General features: G+C 46.2%; 1 protein-coding gene across 1 annotated transcript in view; it reads right to left on the bottom strand.

Annotated features, from left to right (window-relative positions):
* Positions 1 to 24,534, bottom strand: part of LOC135827826 (mucin-2-like) — a 324,797-nt gene that overhangs the window by 41,835 nt on the left and 258,428 nt on the right. The window lies entirely within an intron of this gene.

Genomic DNA, 24,534 nt, shown 5'->3' with positions numbered 1-24,534 from the left:
TGGTTCACATAATCGCAATGCGCCGGGAGAGGTTGCAAGAGACCCACTCCCGATGACTCCCGGCGGTACCGGCGATATGTGAACCAACCCTTACTGTCATCGCTAACACAGCATTTTAATGTTGTGTTAGCGATGACAGTAAGGGCAGTACGTGGCATGTGGCCTCCAATTTCCTAATACTTGGAAATTCTCCGTGAAGTCCAAATTTGAAATTGCAACTTATTACTTAGCTTATGATATGGGTAATGTTTAGTCATTTTACGGAGAATTTCCAAGTATTAGGAAATTGGAGGCCACATGCCACGTACTGCTCTTTTCTCTCCGAAACTCAACACTTTTCCTTCTTTCGTATCTGGCGTGCAAGTGTTGAGTTTCGGAGAGAAAAGAGCAGTACGTGGCATGTGGCCTCCAATTTCCTAATACTAAGTAATAAGTGATGTGGTAATTCATGCAGAGTTTGAATTGATTAAAGTTACTACAGCACAAGGAAGGGAATTGTGTGGTGCTCCCTACGTGGGAGCTCTCGCTTTCCCTGTCGCACCAACCTATTCTGTACAAGGATGGCCACAAGAAGTCCTTGGTTTCATCTCAGGTGCTGTCGGTACCTTATTTTCCGGAGTATACTGAGATGCACTTTCAACACCAGTAGTTCACCGCAAAGCAGTAAAATAAAATTAATAAGTAAATTATCGTATCCGTTCCCGAAGGGAACTCACGACGGCCACTAACACCCGATAAAAAGCAGTAAGTAAGGCGAATACTGTGATGGGCAAATGAATCGTGAAAAAACAGGGTAGATGTCTGTATTTCGTGACAACAAAATCTGGGTACGGCTTATTCTTAAAACGAAAAATAAGGTACCTGTTTTTTTTACAGAATGAAGTGGGGTTCACACAAATGCATCAGGACATGTACAGTCCAACCTCGTTAGGATGAACACTGATAATGTGAACTTTCCATTAGTACGAACTCGGGTCAATCCTATGGTTGGCCAGGCATCATCATATCAAGTCTAAATTATTGGTTTACGACAAACTCTGCAGGGCGAACTTTCTCGAAGACGAACTAATTTCAAGCGTGATTGGAACAAAATCAGCGTGTAATACGAACTTTCAGTCCCCGTGGGTACGCTGGCTGTAGATTTTTTACGATAGTCGATGCCTCTTGTACCGGCAAAACATATTACAAGGCGGATGTAATGCTTTCATGAATTCATTGCACATTGTACTTACCTATTGCTGGGTTATGTTATGAAAAAATGTTTTACATTTGCCACAGTATGCACCTTCACATAAAAACAATCCATATGATGTGTATATCAAATATTTTGTCAGATCTGGATAAGAAGAACTCCGGATAAGAGTAAAAAAACTTGTTCGGTCACTTGAAGCTCGTCCTAACAAGGTTTGACTGTACCAAGGCAAAGCCAATGGTCCAAATATCAACCTGGATCATGGGCATGTTGTGTTAAGTATCGGTGAATGTGGAGATGATGCGGGACTAGCAGTAGCAACAATTCGACCTGAGAACAACAAAATGAGAACAATAATATTATTTACCTGTTGCTGGTGTGGTGAAGTTTTGAATAAATGTGGGATATCCGTCAACTGGACGTGTGTCCTTTATTACACAGTATGGCCGCGGGTTACCGTAACTGGCATCCTCCTCAACAGGTGAGAAGACAATGGGACTAGTACGGTTACAAACCGTCACCTTATGCCTGTTGGACTTTGGTATGTTAGATACGGAATACCTCGTGAAGTAACAGCAGAACTTGGAGAAACGGTAATTTCCTGTGCTTGCAGAGATGTTCACGATGACCTTTGTCGGAAATATCTCAACAAAAAAGCTTGGCTTTGGCGCATCTGCACAGAAAATAAGGGAAATGAAGTGAGGAATTAAGCGCTCAATAGTCTTTGGTGCCACATACTGTAAAAGCCCGTTAATAAGCATGTACAAGTAGACTCCCTAAAATTCGAACCTCAAATTGCCAGGCCCCAACTTCTAATTATCAGGAACTTCTAATTAATGCAGCCCAATGCACTGATATGTATGTCAAAATGCTCGAAATCGCGTGGTGATTATTTTCGCACGTTTTATTCGCATCAACGAAACATAGGTGGTCATGTACAATGCACCAGGCCATTTTATAATAAAACAATGGATTAACGCAAAGATGATATCTTGATCTTCTAGTAAAGAAGTTGCCGGGCACTGCAGCTGTCCTGAAACAATTTCAAGGAAAAGAACAGCGCCGCCTAATCCGCATCATGAAAGGCCGTTGGACAGCAGCACGTCGTTCTGAGGAACGGAAGCTGTTGCTTGCCCTTGCTTTATTCTTATTTTTCCTGACCCTTACCGCTCTATCTTTTGTTTTTGGTGCGTGTTTCTGGCCGTGATGCCGAGACCTCAGGTCGGCAGAGCCATCAATGCCCCACCATCACTGCTGCACCTCGGTGCAGCCCCTTCTCAGTAGTTGTCACGTTTGTCCTTGTCTCAGTACCATTGTCTTCTGTATTATTTATGAGTTGGGTATGTGAACATAGTAAAAAAATAAAATAAATAAAAAATAAAAAAGCGGCGCATAGCATCTCTGCGCGCGAGCTGGCGCTGCATGAAAGGCCACTGAGATCCGCGAACGGAGTCAGCCACCTGGAAGAAGTCGTCTTCAATCAAATCTTTGCACTTTGCCTCCCACAGGCTTGAATCAAATTTCGAGAGAAGGTGGGCTTCTTGAACGCTACTGTCGATCCTGCAGCGGACCAGGGATCGATTTTTGAGCTACTCTAGGCTAGAGAAGGACAAAAGAATGAACTCCGAATTACAATTACAGTCTGTATCGGCTATAGCGTACCCTTTTGATTTCCGTGATTTTATCACTATAACCGATGCATCACTATATGCGATACGATCGATTTTTTTCGAGCGACACATGAAAGGCAAGGGAATACTTCCAGCATGGCGTTTTGACAAATGAGCATGCTGCATAGTTGACAGTGCCCGCATTTCCATAAAAAATTCTGTTATGTACATGTACATGTACATGTGTCACTACCAAAATAAGCAGCGTGAAGAAAGTAAAAAAATAGGGCCTTTGATATTATTGCAACATGTATTTTAAAGTTATCACTATAGCCCATTATAATGTAGTGTGTTATGCATGTTTTGATTCTATGTTGCCATCATAATATCCGATATATCATTACATCCGATAATATTGGTTATAGTGATATTTGTACAGGATAAAATACGTTTTGCTTTTGATATTTCGTACCAATATCACTGTAGCCGATATATTCTTATATCCGGTCACTCTATAGCCGATACAGACTGTATAATACCTCCATCTCACTTCGAAATAAGCGTTCCAAGGACATAGTCACTGTACTGCAAACTACTCTTCTGTACGAAGACTGAGTTTGAATTTTCCAATCGGCGCACGTTTCGTCCTTCGAATGACGCATTCGAATTCGACTTGAAGTGACTTGCAGGAGATCGGTACGAAGAAAAAGTTCGAATTACACGGAATGTTCGAATTATACCGTATTCGAATTAGAGGGAGTCTACCTGTACTTACTTTCGAATTTAGTGGTCGCACCCGTACTAACTTTCGGGCGGGTACTAACTTTCGGGTGGGTTCTAACTTTCGGGTGGGTACTAACTTTCGGGTGGGTACTAACTTTCGGGTGGGTACTAACTTTTGGGTGGGTACTAACTTTCGGGTGGGTACTAACTTTCGGGTGGGTACTAATTTTCGGGCAGGTACTAACTTTCGGGCGGGTACTTTCAGGCGGGTACTAACTTTTGGGCGGGTACTAACTTTCGGGCGGGTACTAACTTTCGGGCACGAACTAACTTTCGGACCCGACTTGTGTGTAGTGGAGAAGTAATTTTCATAAAAAGAAAATGTACATGCTAAGCGCTGCATCTGTGAACCATACCGGTACTTATTTTGGGCAGTATGTTTATCGGGCTGAACTAGACTTCAACAGACAGAATCAAAGGGATGAAGGGGGTATTTATTTTGGGCAGGTACTTATCTACGAACTTTTACGGTAAATGACTTCTTCAATGTGTATGTGTGCGTATGTGTGCCTGTGTAATAGCTGGCCCCTCCAGTCTCGCCGGAGGCGTGGGTTCGAATCCCACCGCTGCCACCAATGTAATAGCTGGCCGTCGGAGACAATTTCACACACTCAAACAAAGCACTCACTTTGTGGTTTCACGAATACTCGTTAGGACAGAATTATTAGTTGCACACTCGGCAAGTAAAGATAAGAAGTGAAAAAGCACAAGATAAGAACAATGCAAGAAGACAAAACACACGGCGAACGGCAGCCATGTTCTTTAGGTCATCAACCAATGAGCAATCTATATAAACCGGTCGCCGACGAAATTCTAGAATATTCCAGAGCTGTGAACTGTGATTGGTTAAATTATGCTAATGTTCTAGAACAATAACACTAGCAGCAGTCATACGGGTAAATACGGGTTTAGCCATACACGACTCATACATTACTCACGAGCGACTGTCGGAAAGGGTAATAACATGCAGATACAAAATACGCAAGGAGAGAAAAAAATGTAACTAACTGCCCATCTTGGGGTTTGAACCTAGGAATCTGTATCAACACAAGCTCTACAAATAAATACTCTTTTACTGCGAAAAATATACTTTCTATTAAAATGCAACTCCTACACCTGTACCTGCAACCTTTGTTTGTTCCAGGGTTCAGATATTTTCTTTTTGAAGTATACATGCCTGTTAACCATGGACTACTTCTGGCTAGATTAACTCTTGTGTAATCAATGGTGCTAGTGAAGCTTATATCAGACCAACTCTCAGTGCTGCCAAATTTTCCGTATTTGTACGGAAATTGACCGAAATTGTACGGGAAAACTGAGAAGTATGGATCTGCTGACTATGAACCAGTTTTACACATCACTACATACTTTACCTGTGCATGTACATGTATGCAGAGCACATAAAATTGCCAAGTACACGCTAAAACAGTATTCCATTCGACTCAGCACCCTGATGACTACAACTAAACTGGTGAAAATTTGATTTCAGCCTTTACTTCCCCTTTAAATATTCATTCTTTTCGCAAAAATACATTATAAATCGTGGGATTAAAACAATTTGGTAGCACGCAAAAACTCTGGAAAATACGGAAATTCAGCCGCCCGAGTACGCAAATCAGACCGAGCAGGTTGGCAGCACTGAACTCTGATTGAGCCACCCACACTAGTAGCAAGCATTACCTTCACTGGGGCAGGGGTAAATGCAGTTATTATTATTTTTTAGAGTGAAAAAGGAGGACAACATGTTACGAGTTATGACTAAGTGTCCACCAACGTAACCAGATCTTATACAGTCAGCGAGTGCGACAAAATGGCCCAAAACTGACAAAGGAGTACGGAGACATTTGGCGACCTGACACCTAGCTCCAACACTTCTCCAATGCGCAAACCAACAATCTTCCAACCCCTCTCCCCTCTCCCGGGGTGACCCAGGTGACTAGTTTTGGCAGTGAGCAAGTACAGTACAGTACAGTACAGTACAGTACAGTACAGTACAGTAGTGTGTGTGTGTGTGTGTGTGTGTGTGTGTGTGTGTGTGTGTGTGTGTGTGTGTGTGTGTGTGTGTGTGTGTGATCTAGCCCAGAGAGCGCGTCTTCCTGAAGACATTGGCACTCTCCTGCGTGAGTACCGTCTGCGTTGGCTGGGTCATGTTGCCCGTATGGACGCGGCACGGATTCCTCAACAAGTGTTGTTTGGGGAGCTCGAGGCAACCAGACCACGGCATGGGCCAAAGAAGCGTTGGCGAGAAACGATTGTCGGTGATCTGCGCTCACTGGATGTTCCGGAGTCCGAGTGGTATCGGCTCGCGCAAGATCGCCCGGAATGGCGCAGGTGGGTCCATCAACATCGTCTTCCTCCCCCGGCACCGAAGGACTTTCACTGCGCATGCGGCAGAGCGTTTAGGAGAAGTGGCGATTTGAAGCGTCACATCAAGTACTGCCCAACTCAGTAGCCTATCATCTCCACTGGAGATGGGGCGTCAAAGGTCAAAGGTGTGTGTGTGTGTGTGTGTGTGTGTGTGTGTGTGTGTGTGTGTGTGTGTGTGTGTGTGTGTGCGTATGCATGTGTGTGCGTGTGTGTGTACTTCCTCCGTATACAAAAACTTCGTGACTTTTTTTCAACGGTGTTTTTGAGCAAGAACCTGCTCAACGAACCGCACCAAAGGCTGTCATAGACAGCCCACATTCATGTGATGTAGGTTTGGTTGATGTCGAACAGATTCTCTACGGAAGCCATGCGTGCGAGGACGTTGCCGACAGGAACTCACGAGTCAAATGACAAAAAAATAGCACTAACTTGCTCGAAACTGACACTGTGACGAAGTGGAGCTCGCGCCTGGAGCACGGAGTCACGACTCACGCTGCACTCGCTGCCCTGAAACTGGCCAGGCTCGTACTTGCGGTGCGCGGCCCCATACGCAGCGTGACAACATAAATCGGTTCAGCTCGCACGGAAAGATGAAACATTTGAGTCGTTGTGCAACCAGCGCAGACTCCGGATCGGAATGTCGACGACCTGGCTTTCTTCGCCTCTCTCTACTCCAGTCGGACGTCTCCGTTGTGGCCTAGGGGAATCGCAGGGACCTCGTCGAAGCCGTTGTAGAATGCTGGGAGGATTCTCCTGCCGAGAAAATGCGAAGCGTGTGGATGTGCTTGAGCGACTCGTTTCACGGCATAATGGAGGTCGCGGGTTGGAACGACTGAATATAGTCGACATCGATTCGTACACAGCTCTGGAAATGAAGAGTGTAGTTGTTGTAGTTGTAAGTCTACCATTACTTCTCCATCACTGCATCAGCTCAACCGCCACCAACTGGACTGCCTTTTTACACTCTTTTATTGACGAATAACCAAGAACACGGAAAACGACTACATCTTGACAAGACGACAGACCAAAGACTAGCTCACACAGTTTCGCGCATGCGCACAACACCACCAACCAATGACGCGTGTCCACAGCGACCAAGACGAAACAAACACGTGACACCAAATCTACCACAATATCCCGACCAAAAAAACACATACCGTCCTCGGTATGACCAAATAAAACACAATACGCAGAGAGACGCAACCGCAAACAGCAAAAGTAGCCACAGGACCAACGCATAGAGAGACGCAGCCGCAAACAGCAAAAGTAGCCACAGGACCAACGCATGTAGCTCCCCAGAATAAAACAGGGCAACCAAAGCCAGAAGAAAGAAAGAGAGGTGAATGTTAAAGAGAAGAGAAGAAACACTGCATTGCTGTCTAGCCACGCACACACAAAAAAACACAGGCTAAACCTAAGCCTAAAAACCGATGAGCCCTGCCCATCCACACAACGCCAGCCAAACCCATGACTGTCACCGAAAAAACAAAAATAAATAAAATATATACATGGCAACGACAAACAAGCAGCGAGTCTAGCTCCCAGCAATGAACCGGGGCTCACCCTGATCGGACGTTCGTTGCCTTCGATGTGGACTGCCACAAGGAGAACCAACCGTGGTTCACCATGATCAGACGCCAGTTCCCAACACAAGTAGCAATTCAAACAAACTCCCGTATGCACGCACGCATGCACACACATAAACACTCACCGGAAAACAAAGAAAAGAAGAGAGATATGGAGAGAAGAAAGGCGGCGCATTCCCAGCCAGCACACGACTTCGGAGCAGCAGGAAGCCAACTGCGAAGCTGATACTCCACTCGTATCAGGACAACGAAACGGCGGACGCACAGCGACACTTGAACACAGCTCAGCGGAGGGCGTCAGCTTGATCGAATTGAGTAGACGACGACGACGGGACGACGACGACGACGACGGGACACCGGACGACGATACAGCACGACGACACAGCACGACGACACAGCTCCACGACGAACGTTCGAACACGGACAGGGGTGACGAATAAACCAGGACAGTCCAGCAGTGACGGGAGCAACACACATCTCAGGGTCGTGAGCTGCGGAGGCAGAACTCCGCGTCGAGAGATAGTTGGGCGCCAAATGTTGTAGTTGTGGATGCACATCCCACTGTTTGTCATTGTATCCTTTTATGTAACATGTATGCATTCATCCGGCCGCGCTGTGCGACATGCCAGTTGTACCGTACGCACTTTAGCTGTACTTGCCTGCCTGGCTTTTCCTTTGATCTCTCTGTCGTTCTCTGTATTCCCACACACTTGTGATTTGTAGTAACGAAGCTAGTTACAAGATGTCTTTGGTGCGTTTGTAGAACCACTACATGGTGTCAGAAGTGGGATTCGATGCGCCTGCTCACGTACAATCCAGCCGCTGTGTATGTCCCTGGCAAAGAGCTAGTTGTTGCCGATGCTCTGTCTCGCGCTCCGCTCGCCTGTGACGACACGCCTAGTCTCCAAGACAAGATCAGCGTCAACCTCGCATCTTACATCGGCGAGATCGTGTCGGATGGTAAAGCCCGTGACATTGCTGACGCCACCACACAAGATGAGACGCTCAAGCAAGTCCTCCACTTCGTCCAACACGGATGGCCGTGCAACCCACGTGATGTCGACGACACTGTGCGCCCATACTTCCATGAACGCCAGTTACTGTCCTGTGAGCAAGGTGTGCTGTACCATGGCTTCCGCATTGTCATGCCACCCTCTCTGCAGCCTGAGATGCTCGAGAAGCTCCACGAGGGACATCAAGGTGCAACGAAGTGCAAGTCTCGCGCCCGCCATTCCATTTGGTGGCCAGGCTTGTCAAGGCAAATCGACACGATGGTCGCTACGTGTGAAGTGTGCACCAAACACCGCGTCCAGTCGACCGAACCACTGCAACCCGTCCAACGCCCAACACTGCCGTGGCACACGGTTGGTGCAGATCTGATGGAATTCAACGGCACGACTTACCTCGTCATTGTTGACTATCTCTCGCGTTACCTCGATGTCGTACCGCTGACTGCCACAACCTCGATTGCTGTCATCAAGCATCTGCACCGCATCTGTGCCGAGCATGGTTTCCCGTCCACCTTGGTTACAGACAACGGTCCTCAGTTTGCCAGCGAAGCGTTTACTGAGTTCTGCACAGCAAACGACATCACCCATCGCACTTCCAGTCCACGGTATCCTCAGTCGAATGGCGAAGCGGAACGTGCAGTTCGCACCGCCAAGAATCTCCTGCGGAAGGCCGAAAGCCTGCAAGATGCACTCTTGGCTTTCCGCACGACACCGCTGAGCAACGGCTATGCCCCATGTCAGCTGTTGTATGGCCGCCAGCTCCGTACCGGTCTACCTGCAACGACTGAACAGCTGGAACCGAAATGGCCAGATCTCCCTAGTATTCTGGAATCGGAAACTCAGTCCCAGGAACAGCAGAAGTTGCACTACAACCAACGGCATGCTTGCTGCTTTGTGCCATCAAATGGTTTGTGGTTTTTTTGTAAAAAAAAAAAAAAAAAAAAAAATGCAGCTAAGCCTCTCGCGACTCTACAGCTTCATGACCGTGTATTCATCACCGATCTCGAACGGGAGGGCAAGATAGTAGAGCAAGTGTCCAATCGTTCTTACCTCGTTGAGTCTGGTCACTCTACTGTTCGCCGCAATCGTCGTCACTTGATCCGACTGCCACTGCTAGAAGCAGAGAAGCCGACAGTCGAGGTTGAGTACGGTGGCACAGCAGCTGATCCAGTCCGTCGCTCTGCTAGAGCTCCTCAGCCTGTCAACCGCCTCATTGAATCATGCTAATTCAGCAACGTGCCGAGACGTATCTGCCGTCGTCTCTGCACATCACTCTTTCACTGCAACTTGCTCTACAAACAATACCTACATTATCGAATAGTCTTTGGACTCCTCATCTTCTCTATTATAGCCTGTTTAATCTCAGAGGGGAGATGTAGTGGATGCACATCCCACTGTTTGTCATTGTATCCTTTTATGTAACATGTATGCATTCATCCGGCCGCGCTGTGCGACATGCCAGTTGTACCGTACGCACTTTAGCTGTACTTGCCTGCCTGGCTTTTCCTTTGATCTCTCTGTCGTTCTCTGTATTCCCACACACTTGTGATTTGTAGTAACGAAGCTAGTTACAAGATGTCTTTGGTGCGTTTGTAGAACCACTACAAAGAGTACGCTAGCCAAAGTCCCGCGTCGGATCATCATTGCAGCTGAAAAGAATCTGAACGAATTGCGAGCGGAAGCAGCGACTTTTGGCGATGCGGTGTCAGTGTCGTCAGGTGACAATGACAGGAGCGACGAAGACTCTGAATAAACTCAATCTCATTCGTCTGAGTTCCTTTTTTTGTATATAGCTTGTAAACAGGTTAGACAATGCCACGAGTGTTATTCCAAGTCAAACGGAACAATTCCAGAACTATGCACAGCCTTAAAAAAAAAGTCACGAAGTTTTTGTATACGGAAGAAGTATAATTATATGTATGCATGTGTGTACATAGCAAACTCAGCGGAGGACGTTCAGGTTGGTTGTAACTCTGAGTTTCATGCCGTTAGGCAATCATCAGACAACTGATACTCGGGTCTACCCAACAGTATGCTTATAATCACATAGGGCCACAAGCATAAACTAATTTAGCGCTAAATCTGGTGTGAGGTATGGGGAGAAAGCTGGCGCGGGCCAAGGCACGACAGTAGAAGTGCCAGGAGGGTGGCGGGCAACAGGCAGGTGTGAGCATGAAAGCGCGGGAAGAAGCGATGGGGAGGCAGTGTACAGTTTTCTCCCCATACCTCACACCAGATTTAGCGCTAAATTTGTTTATGCTTGTGGCCCTATGTGTTTATAAGAATACTGTTGGGTAGACCCGAGTATCAGTTGTCTGATGGTTGCCTAACGGCATGAAACTCAGAGTTACAACCAACCTGAACGTCCTCCGCTGAGTCTGCTATTTACTAAGCTCTGTCTCTGACATTGAGCACTCTCTGCAGCTCGGGGATCAACGGATTTGTATGCATGTGTGTGTAATTATATGTATGCATGTGTGTGTGTGTATAATTATATGTATGCATTAGGGGTGAAACGATTAGTTCGAATATTCGAGTATTCGTTCGAAAATTTCAAACGAGCGAGTATTCGAAATTTTGCACTCAATCGTTTTTTATTTTATTTTTTTTATTTTTAGGATTGGCATTGTTTTTTAAAAAACTTTTGTTGTACCGCTGGTCCACTGGTATGCATGCGTTATGCATGGCTTTGAGTCAGTATTTTAAGACTTGGACGATGCGATCACCACGGCAAGTAACGTTCTGAGATATGAAAGTACTGATGAAAATCGTTACTTTACACTCTGTACAAGACGTTGGCGACTTTTGTTCTATGTTCACAGATAATTTCTTCCGAATTGGTCGAGAACTTGCAAATCTAGCGCTTTTGAATTTTGATAAAATACTAATCGGATACTCGATCGAATATTATGAACGAGTGATCGGTTGGTCAAAATAGATACTCGTTTCACCCCTAACTATGCATGTGTGTATACGTATATGTGTATACTTATGTGTGTATACGTAGGTACATGTATGTGCAGGTACAGTCTACTCGCATTAAGCCGCGCACCCTATCTTGAAGACAAGAAATGCGTGACTTATCGCGAGTGCGCGACTTGCACAATGGTATACGTATATAAAACATATATGCCGTCCAAATTGCAAAAGTGCGCGATTTGTCTCGAGAGCGTGACTTAAAATTTCATGACTTATCGCGAGTAGACTGTACTCGTATGCGTACATGTACTGTATGTATCCATACAAGAGGCGTGTGTGTGTGTATATTATGTGTGTATGTGCGTATGTGTGTATATGTGTATGTGTGTATGTGTGTATGTGTGAATGTACTGTATGTATCCATACAAGAGGCGTGTGTATATTATGTGTGTATTATGTATGTATGTGTGTATATTATGTGTGTATGTACTGTATGCGTGGACCGTATTATCTCTATTAACTCAGTCTCTTGTAGAAGCCCAGTCTCTATTATAAGCGCACTCCAAGAGGGCTTCGAAGATGTACAAGCGCAGGGCTTATAAAGGAGAACTGTATGGATCATGTCCATGCATGTTTGACATCACACAGTATCACATAAACACATGCTGTGGTAAAGGTCTGTGATCCCTGAAATCTAATGTTCAGACTGAGTGTACCTGGAAGCACAAAACTGCAGTCTCGGTACCTGCTAGGAAACTTTGTGCTACTGATACAATGAAAAATAATAGGTAATTTATATGTACCAGGTGGTTGAAAAACTATAAGCCCAGTCTCTAGTAGAAGCCCAGTCTCTAATCCGGACTGGTTGAAAAAATATAGGCGCGGGCTTATAATGGAGATAACACAGTATGTGTGTGTCCGTGCATGTGTGTCTGTGTGTGCGTTTGTGCATGCATGTGTGCAAATGACTCGTGTGGATGGGTGTGATATGAGTGTGCGTGTGTACTTGAAGGTGTCCAGGAGTGCCAGTAAACTAGTTTTTTTTACTGTGATGTTGATTTCTGGCTATACCCGTGACCTATCCATTTCTTGTTGGTCTGTGCTGACTTCACAGTCCGGACTTACATTCTTGTGTGGTGGTAGCTTTTACCGGAGAAGTATATGGGCCAATACCACCAGTTGAGATTGCTGCTACCTCAATGTTGTATGTATAACCTGGGTCCAAGCCGGGTATGTTAGCTTTCTCTGACAGGGTCACATTGAACATGGTTACGACCATTCCTTCATCTGTATATTTCACACTGTAACCCAGTAATTCCCCGTTCAGACGCAGATAATCAACTGGTGTCCAGGAAATAGAGATAGATGTAGGTGATTTTGATCCGATGGTCAGTGCTCCCGGGGGATCATCTGGAGCTGCAGAACATAATTATAGTAAAAGCAGTACATAGCAACATGGTAAAACAGGGATATATACCCGCAGGGCCCGATCTGCGTGCAATGATGGCCAACCCTAAATTGGTACCCAAACGGTGTCTGCATTTTGTGGAGTGGAACCAGCAAGTTCCCTATAAAACGACCTTTTAAAGCGACATTACTCATGCAGTCTTCATAAGAAGAAAAGAGGACCAAAGAGCTGCAAGTTATGCTATAATATCCACTGGCATCACCAGTTACTTTACAATCAGATCATGCGATAACATTGCACGATACTTGACAAAGGTACACTTAATGAACTGGCGCTCAGCTCAAGCAAGCGGTTTTTATGAAAGGAAGATGCAATATGATAATGAATAATGTTGTCTTCAAAGTGTTTGTGGAGCAATGCAAACATGAACAAGCAGTGGTGGAGAAGAAAAATATGCAATAGTCGTCAAGGAGTGTCCAGAAATGTTTCTTAGTTTTTTCGGCTGCTACCGTTCGCGTCTCGTATACACCGTGGCATTCGAACCACGATCAAAATACAGTCGAACTCTACCCTTATAACAGTAACATGTCGTGGTTTGTCTCCACCCAAGTCTAAGTACTCAGTGTTCAGTATTCTCTGGTAAAGCTCCCCACAGATTATATGAAACTTGAATACAGATCCTACCTCCAGGCACAACATCAGTACAAGAAGTAGCAGTATGGCAGGCAAGGGGTAATTCCACCTGTACGTGATATCGGTTTAATAACGGCAAAAACTCAGTCCCACATACTATGAAGGTTGTACCAGGGCCTTTCCCACTAAGAAAAGTTCTACCATCTTGATAGAAATACATAGGGCTATAGCTGGTTTAGCTATAGCTGGAGCTTGAGACCACGATCGGCACCCCACAGGGCGACTGCCTATCTCCAGTTCTTTTTGTCATTTACTGGGAATCAGCGCTACGTGATCTCAAGGCCACGTTACCTCCCAGGCTGCCAGCTGATGAGCTCTTGCCTGGGGAAGTTATCTATGCTGATGATACGGATTTTCTGAGCAGCTCACGGACATGATATTTTCAGCCCAAGCATAACTGAGGTCCTCAGAGAATGGCATCTCAAAGTGAACGAAGAGAAAACTGAGCAAAAAACACTACGCAGAGAAGGGGATCGTCTAGCGGAAGTCTGGAGAAAGACATGTAAGCTTGGGTCACTTCTGGGTGATGAACAAGACGTGATCAGAAGGAAGCAGCTCACAACAGCTGCTTTCAGGTCACTCTTTGCTGTGTGGTGTTGACGAGAGCTTATCAGTGAGAAGATGCGCCAGAGGCTCTATCAGGCGTTTGTCATACCAGTACTGACCTACACTGACGGCGGAACATGGGGCTTGAAGGTGGCTTTGGAGCAGAGTCTCGATTCCTTCCACCGTCAGCAACTGCGATCACTACTTGGCATTAGTTGGCGTCAGAAGATGACGAATGTCTCTTTGTACGCCAGGTGCAAAGCTGAGCAAATCACCAACATTCTCAAGCGTCTGCGGTGGCAACTCTTGTATTGTATACCTGTGTTTACTGCTTACTGCTTACTGCTGCTTTATTGTTCCAAGGATCAGTTTAGTTTAGTTTAAATATCTCTTATTATTATTATTATTATTATTATTATTATTATTATTATTATTATTATTATTATTATTATTATTATTGTAAAAGAGAAAATGACATATGGATACGAGTTAAGAGTAACTCTCCATCACTGTAACATGATACTATATACAGTCAGAAAGTGCAATAACTAGGCACAAAACTGACAGAGTACTGAGACATTCGACGTCCTGACACCTAACTTCAACACATCTCCGTAGCGCTAACCGACAGCCTTCCAACTTGGAAGGTTCAAGGTTATGGAAAGACCAAAGAGGGGAAGGCAAGCGCAACGAAAACGAGCAAAAGCCACAGTCCCAACGGAACAAAGAATGTCGATTGTTACTGGACGATGACGAGACCAGTACGATATTTGACAAAGCGGTCTAACTACAATTCGAAGCAGCAAAGCAGCACACCACCCAACTTGGGTGGGTCATAAATATCAAAGATAAGTAAAGAAAGGGAAGCTTTGCGAAAACGAATTGTACAAGCCGAAAGCCAAACTCCTACAGTACTCCTCATGCATGACATTGTGATGGACTAGTTGACTACAAAACAAGTTTTCTCTTTTACCTTTATTTATGGCTCAACATCCGAGTTTCAAATTATTATTATTATTATTTTTTCTCACCCCACACCCCTCTACTCTGTTATCGGCCCTCTTAAGAGTTGTGTTCATCACTGTTGAGGCTTCCGATGGAAAATAAAAGACTACTACTACTACTAACTCTTTGGTCACATTCTCCGCTTGCCAGAGGACACCCCAGCATCATTGGCAATGGCGGCGTATTTCACGCACGATGAGAAGACCTGGCGAGGACGCCCACGTGTCACAATTGTCACGAAGCTGTCGGGAAACCTGGCGAAAGCGGATAATGGAAGGCTTGTGTCGCTTGGTGACTTGCAGCGCCTACGGATCCTGGCAAGGGACCGTGCAGGGTGGAGAGGACTCTGTGCCGTCGTATGTTTCTCTTGACTGGTTTACACAGAACGGATATATATTATGATGTCATTTGATTTATGGTTTTGGCAGAGCATTCTATTTCCGGCATATGCGAATATGTGGGTTGCCATTGTTCGGGTGACATTGCCGCGGAAATGCATATAATAATAATAATATACCGTATTTTCCGGGGTATAAGCCGCACCGGGGTATAAGCCGCACCCCCCTTTTTGAGGAAAAATATTAACTAATAGTTGGTATTCGGAGTATAAGCCGCATCCACAAACCAAGATTTTTCACACTCATTGACAAATGGCCTTTCTACAAATTTATTATGGTTATGGAGCTAAATACCATGTTAGATCAGATTATGAAGTGTAAGTGCACCACAGGTTGCTGCAGAGATGTTGGTGTATTGCTGTGTTGACTACAGATCACTCCATGTCATCTGCACTATCTTCAGTCTCGCTGCCACTGATGTTGATCAAAGCTACCTCTGCAGCGATGCCGTCGCCGTCTTCATTGCTGCCGGAGTCTGAATCATTGTGGTCCTCAAAGATCATGTCATCTTCTGTCGCGGCGACCTTGTCGCGCGATTTGTATCATGTTTGTGCCTGTTCTTGTTTCAGTACAAAACGCTAGTTCCATGCCCACGTTCCCGTGCTTTGTATGACTTGTTCTGGCCCACGTATGCATGACTGTACATGTACTTGTCAAGGCACGTGCATGCAGCACAGTTTGACGCGCTTTTGGGAATGTGTTTTTTCTTCTCCCACGGTGGTGGGTTATGCGGCTCTTCTTGGACACGAGTGGTTTTTCAGTTTTGTTGTTCTCTAGCATTATTCTGGAAAGAGCGATTACTACAGACTCCTTTGTCCTATGATGTGTGCCACCTGTAGAGGTGAGATCGGACTTGTGACCTGTGTTGATAAATCGAGAGATTGGGAATCCTAATCTTTCGACATCTTCAGTGCCGTCCAGTGCATTTGAAATTGAGCACTTTTTGAATGATTTGGCGACCATTGTAGTTGGGATGGTCTTCCATGACTCATCCACCCATTTGCATACTTTGGAAATTGATGGCTTCTTCATACGGCCTGTTGGTGTAAACTCATGGTTTCCACCAATGATCCAGTCTGTCCAGTGCTGCCTGATGTGGCACTTGAATGGCTTGTTGAGGCACACATCAAGTGGCTGAAGCTGGGATGTCAGACCACCAGGGATAACAGCAAGGTCGGTCCTTGTTTCACGAGCACGTCTTTTGAAGTTCTCTACTAGATGTGCACGAAACGAGTCAAAGACAAGGCAGCTTCGAACAGGGGTGCTCCTACGGCCACCTTGCCTTGCACACCAAACCTTATCCAGCCACATATGCATTCTAGCTTCATCCATCCAGCCTTTGGGGTGAACGTGGACAATGATATCAGGCGGCACTGCATCCTTTGGCATAGTCTTTCGCTTGAAAATGACAAATGGCCGTAACTTTGTCCCATTGGCAAGGCATGCTAAAGCCACAGTAAAGTGCTCACGTTCGTGCCCTGTCGTTTTGATGTGAATAGCCTTCGCTCCAATTTTGTCGATAGTGCGGGACAAGGGCATGTCGAAGTTCAGAGGTGTTTCATCCATATTGCCAATCTGATCTAGCGGATACTTGTTCTGTTCTCTCAACCTGATGACGTTGCGCTGAAAGGACAGAATCTTCTCCTCAAACTCGTCCGGCAGTCGCTGGCACAGGTGAGTCTTCACCCGGATAACAAGGCTATGTCGCTTCATGAAACGATAGCACCAACTAACAGTTGCGTTGAAACTTACGGCGTTCATCTCCTTTGCGAAGACTTTCGCTTTTAGGCGAATCATTGTGCCACTCAATCCAATCCCATCTTCTCGATTTTTCTCGATCCATTCGAAAACCTTACGCTCAAGTTCATTCCATCGTGGCTCGGGTCCAGCATGTAGCGATTTGGATGCGACTTTCTTCTTCGACAGCTCGACTTTCTGTTTCCGCCACTGGTGGTGGCTCCGGTGGCGGCAAGGGCAACGGTGGAGAAGGCACATTCGGTTGGCTTAGTGATCCACCACTCTTCCTTTGCACCGTGTGTTCGACTTGCTCTGGTTGTGTCGGTGGTAGAGGGAGCGGGTTCTTGCGTGGTCTTCCCCGCTTCGGGCGCTTCGCTTTTGCTGCGTCCGGCAGCATGTGAAGTGGTACATGCTGCTTGATACGTGCGCTCAGGTGTTGAAGGGTCCTACCAACGTACCGGCTATCACAATTCCGGCACTCAAATTGGTAGACCAAGTGGCTCAATAGGTGGGATGGTAGGACATCCTTCCTCACCGTGAACGCACGTATCGTAGTGAACACAGGGATGAAGTGCGCCGCAAAGTATGTTTGTGCCGCCACCGGAGCCACCACCAGTGCCGTTGGTGGCTGGGGTTGGGGAGGAGTCGGCAACAACAACAGTACCGCCAATCACATAAATTGAGCCCATTTCTTTGACACAGTATCCGGCTGTGCGGACACCGCAGCACCCTCCGGCGATTGATCCGTGGGTCCAGAGACCACGGAGGTCGACCGCCAATTATTCAACCGAAATATATGCTAGGAATGGCCAAGGCCCACGCGGAGCATCGAAGGAGACCGGAAGCCGGGGGCAAAACGGAACACAATCTCGGGACGTAGATGAGGTAAGGACAGTGACACGGGACAGACGTAGGAAGGAGAACATGGATGGTATCAGACGACTGACTGGTGGTGAATATGAGTTGGGTGATGATGCGGCGGATGACGAGAATACAGATGACGACGAGGCGGATGACGGCGAGGATACAGATGACGACGAGGCGGGTGATGACGAGGCGGCGGATGAAGACGAGGCGGATGACGGTGAGACGGCTGGTGGTGATGGTGATAAAACGGACGAGGAGGAGTCAGGTGGCAGGGAAGGTGATGGAGCTGATGAGGGTGAAATTCGTAAGAAGTCAGCTGTGTATTTGCATTTGTTATCTCGTCCCGATTGTTTGCGTGTGTATGATGATTCCCACTTCTCTGTACTGTGCCGTGCCCGTTATGTCCAGCAGTTGAAGGTCCTTGAAGCTGTTTGTATTCGTACGCATAAGCCCGATTTGTGTAAGCAAAAAGAACATGTTTTAGCACTTAGGTTATTTTCGTGAGTTTGCACCCCGTGTTCATGAGTTGTTTCTGCACTGTTCATGCCCGTTTGTCACACTTACTCTTTATTTTAGTTCTCACTTTTTGTAATACTTACCACAAGTTACCCGTCGTGTGTCACACTTCTTTGGATTTTTAACCTTTGTTTTCCCCTTGTTCTCTTTAGTTCCGTATTTCCACTGATGATCGGAACGTGAAAATCGATTTTGGAAACACACAAAACCAAACCTTGAACAAATTGTCATGTTGCGTGGTGATGTCTGCGGCATTCATACTTTTCATTGCTATTATTAAACTTTTATCTCCACGTAGATTATTTGAATATCGAGTACCTGCTGGTTTAGTTATCACATTGTTCATTGTAGCATTCTCGCCAATATGCCCTTCTGTATTGTTGGCAAACGCTGTCAGGCTATACGTGGCATCTTCTTCAGTTCCAGTCAGATTGAGGTATATGGTTTGGCTGCAAAGACGTATGGTTTTTTCCTTTGAATCAGTTCCGGACACGGAAAGTTGCGTGAAGTCACAGCAGTAATTTGCAACATCGAATTGTCCAGTCAGTTTGGTGAAAGTCACAGATATCCATGTTGTTGATGTTGAAACCATGAACATGGGTGCTGGCGGTGCTGTTTGCAAATAGAGTACAAACAAAGCACCACTAGTAAGCTGTAAGCATGATGAAGACAACGTGCAAACTTGAAGTGAGTCATGGCTGCACGAGAGAGTGCCCACCACACCGCGATACCGGTCCTTGTGCACATACAGTAAAGCATGCTGAAGGCTGTGTTAACATGAGAACTTTCAACCCCGGGTTGAAAGTCTGTACGATTGAAAAAAAATAGGGAGGGGGGAGTGCTTACATGAAAAAAGTTGACCCAGGTCAATTACTGATATGCCGAGAAAAGTCCACTTCTAGAGTGCTGTATGGCCGCGTGACTACTTTCGCGCGAACGTTGCCTTTCCAGTGCTGCGCAAACCTGGCACGAAATATGCACAGAGGTAAGGTAGTGCGATTCCTTGATTTCAACCCTCCCTTGATGGAAGGGTTGAAATTTCCAGGTCAGCTGCAATGTGTCATGTAAATGATCCATCCAGTCAATCTATCTGTGCTCATGGTGGGTTGAAATTTGACCCAGGTTGAAAACTTCCATGTAAATACAGCCTTTTAAGCGACCACTCAACAGACCTTCAACATGGATGCAACATGTTTAAGATCGATCAATATTTATCATTGCACGGAATGGAGCAGTGACACATGGATACGAGTCACGAGCATCTGTACTGTAACTAGATACAATGTAGTATAGGAATGGACTGTATTATCTAGTAGTTTTGTGCTACAGCGGTTGGTACATGTACTCAAACTGCATGCACGTGGTATCCGCTGGAATTAGGGTGGATCAGGAGCTAGCTTTTGCCGGTGCCTCCCGGCGCTGGTTTGGTGTGTGCCAGCCAACCCTCAAGGAGCTTGGGTTTGGGGCAGTGATGGGGTTTGTAAGTCATTACTACTCGGCATTTTTGTGTGGTTTTGAGTGGCTCTTCAGTACCTTTTGGAGTAAAGGATTTCTGATACAAACGTTCTTGATAGGAGAATGGAGTTATCCTTGAGGTACAAGAGGCACATCATTTTTCCGCTTCAGCAGTGCTCAATCATTGCGGACTCTGACAGCTTCCACCTTCTTTTTTATTTTATTATATTTGTTTACTAAAGGCCATGTGGTGCATGCAATGGGAACATGCAGCAGCCATGGTGGTGGGGGCCTTTGACTGCTGCATTGGTAATGTCATCCGTCTGCTAAGGGCCAGCAAAAAGCGGGTCTTTTTCCTGAAAACACACCACCTCAAAAAAAAAGAGTCCGTAACTCGGACACTCATTCTCCATATTCCACTGTGTTAACCCTCTACTACCTGTCTACAGACTTTCGATCATATGATCGACCACAAAAACCTTCGTAACTCCACCATTTCTTGTGCAAATTCAACAATGGAAGAGTATCAGTGAATATCACGTGCATGCAGTTTCAGTGTTTCAGTACTGAAGTACATGTACCAACTGCTGTAGCACTAAAACTACTAGATAATACAGTCCATTCCAATACTACATTGTATCTAGTTACAGTGCTGTGCAGTTGCTCGTGACTCTTACAAAACCGTGAAACTCAGAGGTACAGCAAAACGCTTGGATTCCTTCTTTCAAGTGTGTATTTGAGGAACACGCAAAGAGCATGGACATAATCTAGAATCACATAATAGTACGGGCTTGGCAGTTGATAGGTTGAAAAAAAAACTGGCCACATGAGAATAACTCATTGTCTTACCATCCTGGGTGGTAGAACTTTGCAGGCGACTCTCGTAGCTGCCGGTACCACCGGTTGATTTAGCGACCAGTGATAAGTTGTATGTTGTATCAAAAGTTAGTCCTGAGAGTGTTGCATGGGTGTTGTTGGTACTGGCCGATGTCACATGTCTGCCATTCTGATATGCACAGTCAACATGGTATGCAACCAGCTTTCCATTCAGCTTGTATGGGTCTACAGCAGTCCAGCTGAGTGTTACTGTTGTTGCTGTTCTGGAGTCCAAGGCAAAGTTGCCAGGTGCCACACTTGGAGCTGTCCATAATGAGGTGAAATAGAGAGATAGAAATAGAGATAGATTCAGTGTGCTAATAGTCGTGACTACGTTTCAGAGTTACTCGTTTCAGAGTTACAAATGTATGCTTCTCTCTCAGATCAGTATTTATCCAGAGAAGTATTTACTACTAGTATCCAGAGAAGTATTTACTAGTAGCCAGAGAAGTATTTATACAGAGAATTATTTATACGAACCCAAGTATTTCCACAATCAGTCTTTCAGTCTAATCAATAAATCTCCCAACCAAGTATACTCGTCAGAGTCTAAAATTATTATCTTGTCCGTCGGTCTATGTAACGATAACGACGCGACAAACTGGTGCCGAAACCCGGGATGAGCAAAGGCAAGAACAAGAAAGGTGCTGTAACACCGTCGAAACCGGTTGGAGAGAACGAATCTCCACTGGAAAGTTACAAAGAATAAGATGACGAACCGTCTCAGGCGATGTCAACACCAGCGGCATCGTCGTTCGTCGCTGCACGCAAGTCGAGGGAAGCTCACATTTACGCGGGCGTCTTGGAACAAGACTTGCAAGCAAGTTTCCAGTATGACGACTGGCGCAAGATGTCTGATGACGACGATCTGGAGACGACAATGGAAGAGTTAAGTATATTTGTTGATAAATTTAATGACTCTGTTATTGTCTTTGAGGGGGTGTGTGATGCTCTTGTAGAAACTTCGGGCTAACCCCTGTTATCTCCGGAGGTTGACTTAGACAATTGCTTCTGTTAGGTGTAGATTGTAACCGTCGCATCAGCTTCCTCAGATCCGTTCTAAAGCAGTTGCACATCCGTCACAGAAGAAACACGGCAGTCGTGACGCAACCCACTACACACACTAACCACGCTGTCTCACCTGAGGTCAAACTCCCCAAGCTGGACCTGCCCAAGTTCGATGGTTCTGTTTTGAAATCTCAAGAGTTTTTTGATGTGTTTGTTGCGACTGTCCATGACAACGCACGCATTTCTGATGTTCAGAAATTAAGTTATTTGAGAGAGTGTCTGGTGGGGTCGGCTAAAGAAGCTGTGGCAGGATATCAGATCACAGACGCCAATTATCGGGTAGTGTGGGGTGTGCTAAAGGAACGCTATGGATCCAAACAGAAATCCATACACGCACACTACACTGCTTTGATGAATCTGCCACCTGCGTCTAACAAGACCCACTCACTGCGCAGCTTGCATGACAAACTCGAAGAACATCTGCGCAGTCTCGCAGCACTTGGCCAAGACGTTGGTCAAGACATCTTCGTCTCACTCCTTCTAAACAAGCTCCCTCAGCACACCGTGCTGCAGCTTGAACTGCGAAAACCAACTCAGTGGAAAGTCAGTTCACTGCGACAGGCATTCAGTGAATATGTTAAGGCCAAGGAAGTCGCCGAAGAACAGGGCGCAGTGCATTCAGAGTCCGACCGTGCTCAGACTAGCTCGCAGACCAGGCCTAAACCCAGCCAGAATTCCCACCGATCCGGAGCAACACTGCTGAACGACCGCCAACCCAAGTGTCATTTTTGTAAAGAATCTCACTTCTCGGACGAATGTTTGAAGTATCGTACCGTTGAACAGAGAAAGGAACGTGTCAAGGATCAATGCTTTCGCTGTTTTCGCAAGGAACATTCTGCTCGGGATTGTACTATCACTCGCAAGTGTTACTATTGTTCCGGACCACATCACCGCAGCTTATGTGTCACCAAGTTCGGTCAGGCAACCTCTGCGCTCAACGTCCATGCGGAACCGTTCTCACCCGACACTGCGCTCATCTCGCCTGAGGGCAATGTCAACCTGCAAACAGCGCTGACAGAAGCTAGACACAACTCCTTTGTGAAGCCAGCCCGCCTCCTTTTCGACACGGGTGCATCTCGGTCGTATATCACTGCAGATCTTCGCTCTGCTCTTGATCTTCCTACAGTCGCCACTGAGTCCATGTCCACAGCCACTTTTGGCGCGTGTAGTCGTAAACATCAAACGCTTGACGTCGTCGAAGTCGAGGTTCGGCTGTCCAACGGCTCCCTGAAGAAATTATCCGTGAGCATCGTTCCAGTCATCTCTAGCCCTATAGCGAAGTACCCCGTCGACGCCACAGGTCACCCTGCTCTGCGTCATCTTCCTCTTGTGGAACCCCTATCCAGTAACCAGGAGTGGGTCACAGTAGACCTTCTTATTGGCAGTGACTATTATTTTGACTTTATTCTATCCGAACGCCTCAACTTCCCAGATGGTCTCATCTTACTGCAATCGACACTGGGCTATGTGTGTACCGGGAAAGCTTCGAGTAACGACCCTAAGGACGCGACGTGCTTCTCCTCGAGCGAAACGTCCACCATCGTTCCTGACGCTAATCTTCACCAATTCTGGGCAGCCGATGAGATACAGGAACCAGACGATTGTCGTGATGATGATGCCCGAGCACACCAAGCATTCAAGGATTCGGTGCAATTTGAAGACAACAGATATGTTGTCAAGTGGCCATGGAGAGACTGTGCGCCGCCTCTGCCCGACAACTATGGTTTAGCCTTCGGTCGACTGCAGTCCCTTTACAAGCGACTCTCCACAGATCACAGCCAGCTAGAGAAGTATCATGAAGTCATTGAGCAACAGGCCCAGTCTGGAGTCATCGAAGAAGCACCTAGGTACTCAGACTCTAAGCTCCACTACTTGCCACATCACGGTGTGTTCAAAACAACCAGCACGACTACCAAGCTAAGACTGGTGTATGATGCATCAGCCAAGTCTGCATACGATGCTCCCAGCCTCAATGACTGCCTACACAGAGGACCAGTCCTCCTTCCTGACCTCACAGGAGTCTTGCTTCGCTTCCGAACATTTCCTATCGGCATCATCAGCGATGTGGAGAAGGCCTTCTTACAAGTCAGTCTCGCGGAAGAAGACATGGACGTGACTCGTTTCCTCTGGGTACGCGACATCCATTCTCCTGTCAGCGGCCAGAATCTAGTCACTTATCGTTTCACTAGAGTTCCCTTCGGCGTAGTCTCAAGTCCTTTCCTTCTTGCGGCTACACTCCAACATCATCTAACGCGCATAGAGTCTCCTCAAGCTCACCACATTCTTGCCAACACATATGTTGACAACGTAGTAGGCGGTGTGTCTGATGTTGCTGCTGGCCAGCAGTACTATACCACAGCGAAATCCAATTTTGCCCGCGCCTCCATGAACTTACGTGAATGGAGCACCAACTCGGAAGAACTTAAGGACCTTTTACCGGAAGGCGACAGAGCAGACAGTGTACTTCAGCAGGTGTTGGGGACCACATGGGACACGAG

The sequence above is a fragment of the Sycon ciliatum genome, chromosome 12 (genome assembly GCF_964019385.1).
Source record: "Sycon ciliatum chromosome 12, ocSycCili1.1, whole genome shotgun sequence".
NCBI classification, from domain to species: Eukaryota; Metazoa; Porifera; class Calcarea; order Leucosolenida; family Sycettidae; genus Sycon; species Sycon ciliatum.
The sequence above is the reverse complement of the archived record's forward strand: the minus strand, read 5'-3'. Positions and strand labels throughout refer to the sequence as shown.